Source organism: Chrysochloris asiatica, unplaced genomic scaffold (assembly GCF_000296735.1).
Source record: "Chrysochloris asiatica unplaced genomic scaffold, ChrAsi1.0 scaffold00088, whole genome shotgun sequence".
NCBI lineage: Eukaryota > Metazoa > Chordata > Mammalia > Afrosoricida > Chrysochloridae > Chrysochloris > Chrysochloris asiatica.
In genome coordinates, this window is record NW_006408606.1 from 2,384,694 (window position 1) to 2,390,359 (window position 5,666).

Consider the following 5,666-nt stretch of genomic DNA (forward strand, 5'->3'; position numbering starts at 1 on the left):
CAAGGTGGTATGATCTTCTCATTGCAGATTGTTAATGAAACTTCCTCCAATCTTGATGCTGCATTCTTTTTTAATATAGTTCAGCTTCTCAGATTATTTGCTAATTATTCAGATTGAATAACTATGGTGAAAGAATACAACCATTACACCTTTCCTGATTGTACAATAAGCGGTATTCTCTTTTTCTGTTAGAATGACTGACTTTATGTATGCATAGGTACCCTATGAATACAGTAAGTGTTCTGAAATTCTCATTTTTGCAATGTTATTTATAGTTTGTTATAGTCCACACAGTCTAATACTTTTGCATAGTCAATAAAACACAAGTAAACATCGTAATGGGAATTCTCTGTTTTCAACTTAGATCTCTTTGAGTCAGTAATATTAGTTCCCTTTTCACATCCTTTTCTGAATCTGGCTTGAATTTCTGGCAGCTCCATGCCAGTGTACTGCAATAACCATTTTTAAATTATCTTCAACAAAATTTTACTTGCTTATGATATTATTGATATTGGTCAATTATTTCCACATTCAGTAGGGTCAGCTTTCTTTAGAATGGGTAATAATATGGAGCTCTTCCACTGGGTTGTCCAGGTCTTCCAAATTTCTTGGCATAGACTAGTGAGTGCTTTCAGTGTTGTATCATTTAGTGAAACATTTCAATTGGTATTCCTTCAAGTCATTGATGTTGCTTTTTCACTAATATCTCCATTGTAGCTTGGACTTTGCCTTTCTATATTATTAACGTTGATCATATGGTTGAACATCTACCAATGATTTTTGGACAATGACTCTGTTTATCATTTCCCTCTTCTTATGATACTTTCTGCATTTTCCAATACTTTGCCCACAGAAGTCCCCAATATCATAATTCAAGACTTGAATGTTTTCTTCAGTTCCTTCAGGTTGAGGAATACTAAACATGTTATTTCCTTTTGGTTTTCTCCCTCTGGGTCTTTGCATATTTCATTATAATACATCACTTTGTCTTCTTGAGCTGCCCATTGCCATTTTCTAGATAGCTTATTCACTTCATTACTACTTTCATTTGCTTTAGTTTTTCTATGTTTAATAGCAAGTTTCAGAATCTCTTCTGACATTCATTTTGATTTCTATTTCTTCCCTGTCTTTTTAATGACCTTTTTCTTTCTTCTTATGTGATGTTCTTAATGTTTTCCCACTACTACTCTGATGTTTGGTTATTAGTGTTCTAAATTCAGAAGCCATCTTATGAACAGAATTTTAAAAACTGAAACATATCAGTGAGAGCAAAAATACAACCTTATCATATTTGTCCTATCATGGACATGTTTCAGGTTTCCTTAGCTTCAACCTGAACTTGCAAATAAATCGTTGAATGCGTTTTCCACAGTTGTCCTCTGGCCTTTTTTGGCTGAATATATTGAGCTTCTCCATAGTCTCTTCCAACAGATGTAGTTAATTTGATTCCTGTGTATTCCATCTGGCAGTATCTACTTGTATCATTGCCATTTATACTTGTGAAAAACAAATATGCAATTAATAAGAAGTTGGTCTTGTAAATTTTTTAATGTGATCTCCAGCATCATTTATATCAACACAGCTTTATTTTCCAATTATTGATCCTTCTTTGTTTCCAACTTTTTGGTTGCATTCATCTGTAATAATCAATGTATTTTAACTGCATGTTTGATCAACTTTAGACTAAAGAAATTTGTAGAATTCTTCAGTTTCTTCATCATTGGTTTGGGTGGTTGTTACATAAATTTGAATAGCAGTTGCATTTATTGGTCTTCCTTGTAGTTGTATGGATATCATTCTGTCACAGTCAGTGCTGGATTTCAAGATAAATTTGGAATGTTCTTTATGATGATGAATAGATATAATTCTTATTAAATTTGTCTTTTCCTGCCTACAAAATCATCAGATTGTGCAATTCAAAATGAGCAAGATTTGTCCATTTGAGCGTAGAATATAGATCTTTATGTATTTGATTTCATTTTGTGATAACTTCCAATTTTCTTAGTTTCATGTCATATACAGTCCACATTCTGATTATTAATGAATGTTTGCAGCTGTTTATGTTATGTTATGTTAAGTCATGCTCCATCAGCAAATGAAAGTCCTCAAAACTTTACTCCATTCATGTTATTAAGGCTGACTCTACTTTGTGGTGCAGCCTTTCCCCAATAGTATTTTGAGTGCCTTCCAGTCTGATAGACTCATCTTCTGGCACTATATCAGACAATGTCCCATTAAAATTTTCAGTGGATAATCCCTCAGAAGTGGACCTTTACTGTTTCTTTATAGTCTGTTTTAATCTGGAAACTCCACTAAAACCTCTCCATCATGGGTGACCTTGCTGGTATTTGAAATATTGGTGACATAGCATACAGCATCACTTGTAAATTACCACAGTACAATAAACTGACAAGTGAGTGAGGATTATTATAACTAATAAAATGATGAATTGGTGGGAAGGTATATTTCTACATAGAAAGAAGTAATCAGGTAGGTCACTATAAAGACAGTTATATGAATAAAAGGATTAGGAAGGTAAATTATTTTATTTGTTCTTGTTAAGTGTCACTGAGTTGGTTCCAACTCAGAGCATCCCTGTATAGGAGAGACTGGTGAATTTGAGTTGCTAACATTGTGGTTCAAACCTACATTGCTTATTTTTACAGGTCACCCTTAGTCATTTTCTCCCCTATTGTTTTATCTTTTAAAGGAAAGTATAGAAGCCCTACTCTGAAGGAAGTAAACAGGTGTTAAAAAAAAAAAAAAAGAAAAAAGAAACTGCATTTTTCTTGAGAGTAGAAATAGAGCAAATATAGAAACAAAAAACAAAGAGGAGATAGAGCATATAAGTAAAGGAGATAGTAATGGACATTATATTAAAATAAATAGCACAAGGAAAAAAAATCTGCTAGGAATAATATGATCAGCTATGAAACAGTTGATGTAGTCACTGTATGTTGATACTACTTTTTTATGCCAATTTTGGAAAAATAAATTACTTAACACTGCTAGTGAAAAGGAAAAAAACACACAATATATGCCTTCATTTTTCAATCTTTGGATAAAGGGCCCTATTATATGCTCACATTATCAATAATGCACAGGAAAACATAGCCGATTGCTTCAAGTATTGGTTGCCAACCTGTACATTTTATATGGGTTTGTTTAAAGCAGTGTCCATGTGCACTGTTAGCAGAAAACATTTCCACAAATTTGGTCCAGAATAATTGAGTCCATTTATACTCGACAGTCTACTGGCAAGCAACCTGTATAGCATGCTGGGAGGACTCTGTTTAATGTGGGACTTTTACCAACCTCTGTAGTTATTGGCATTACTTCGCTGTTGTTATATCTCTGACCTCCACTCCCCATTGAGAGGTTATTCACCAATGCTCTGCATGGGCGAAAAGATCTTTGGAAAATGTTTGATGATCTGAAGGTCCTTTGGTCGATACTCATCCAATCTCTTCCTGCTTAGGTCATGTTAATCACTGGTTGTCATGGTAGTATACTCTTCTCTTTCTTTATTAATAGGTAAAGTGATGAACTTATCTGAGAACTTGCCATATTTAAATCACATTGAGAATCTAATAATAATTCTGTAAGCAATTATTCTGTCTTGAAACATGAAATGTTCTCTTTCATAGGAGATTAAAAATTAGGCATAAAGTTAATTAAGAGCAAAAATGATGTCATAATTTCATACTTTTATATTTTTGTTGATACAAGCTCTTAAACTAAATAATTAGAAACCATGCAAAATTTTAGAACTCAGCTTACACAATTTAATAAAAATGTTATTAAGGTTTAATGAGAAACATATTTTCATTGTCTAACTAAAAGAAAAATGTGGTAATACACAAAGAAGTGAATAGATCATGATGTTTTAACAGACTGCCTACAAATCACACTGGGGAGTCTATTTAGAAAGAATTACTTAATAAAAATGAATACAGAACAAGCAGGAACTAATGTATATAAATATCAAACATAACTCAGTTACTCTGTCTGGGAGTCAAAATCTATTACATTCTAGTGAAATAGATGGGTTTTCTGTATTTCAATTATAGTGTAAATCTTTACTGAGGTCAATAAACATAAATGTTATGGGCCTTTCATAGCACTTTTTGCTGAGAAATACATATGTACTTTAAATGCAGCAACATACACTCCAATATATAAAAACAGCAGTAAAAAGAAATATGTATGAGGATACGAAGCGGCAGTTGTGCTAAAGAAATATTGTTAGGCATGGAATTAAATCTATCTATATTGAATTATTCTCTAATATTCCTAATTAAATCAGTAACTTCCCCAATTTGATTCCATTCTAAAAATATTTTCTTTCGTGTTCAATAAAAATAAAACCAAAACTTTAGATTTTATATCATCATTTAGAATATTGGTGTGAGGCTGCATTTTTCAATTTTTGCAATTAAATTAAGATTGTAAAAAAATATAGTATAATTTTTCATAAATTCATCAGTACTCTGACATTACACTTTAATTTCAATTTATTTTATTTTGGAAAATAAAATTACTAGGCTATACTAAACTTGGAAGAAACATTCAAAGAATATATATATGTGTGTGTGTGTGTAAATATATATATATAGTAGCATAGTGGTTACGAATTGGGCTGCGAACCGCAAGGTCAGCAGTTCGAAACTACCAGCTGTTCTGAGGGAGAAAGATGAGGCTTTCTGCTCCCGTCATGATTTACAGCCTAGGAAACCCTGTACAGGGTCGCTATGGGTCGGAACCGACTCCACGGCACATAACAACAACTATATCTATCTATCTATAAATAGATATATATATATATATATATATATATATATAGGCTTGGTATGGTACTGTAAGATAAGCACTAGATCCCGTTTGGTTTGAATGGCAGGGTCAATGGTTCAAATCTACTAGCCTCTCCTCAGAAATCCTAAACAGCATCATTATGAGTCAGAACTGACTCAACAGCACTAAACAACAGCAATAACTATATACCATGGATTGTTTGAAAATATGTTTTTCATAAGCTAACGTCTTACCTTCTACAACTTTCACTATAATTCCTACAAATTTGGTTATTACTCTAAATAACAGCCATGCATCAGCAAAGCTTTGAAAATGTCATTTATATATTGTTATTTAATCCTCAGATCCCATTGTATTTTCTCCAATTGTCCCAATAGTGTTTTATATAGCTAAAAGTTCTATTCACAATCACATGCTACATTTATTGACTTGTCTCTTTATAATCCTTTCATAAGGAACGTTATCTTTCTTCCATTGACTTTCCTGACCATGGTATTTTAAGATCATAAGATAATCATTTTGTAGAATGTGCCAGACTGAAAAGCCATTTTAAATGCAAGGTGGGCAGTTCAAGCTCACCAGTTGCTTCTCAGAAACCCTATACAGGGTCGCTTTAGGTCAAAACCAACTCAACAGCACTTAACAGCAACAATAACATATTTTAATTTGGATTTTACTTAATTTAGACTATTGAATTTCAGCAGAAATATCACACAAAACAATACTGTGCTCTTGTCATTGCATCTTATTTAATGACTCACAATTTTATTATTTACCATTCCTAAAGAAGTTTACTTTGATCACTTGATTTGATCAATGTCTACCACACATTTGAATGAAAAATTACTCTATTT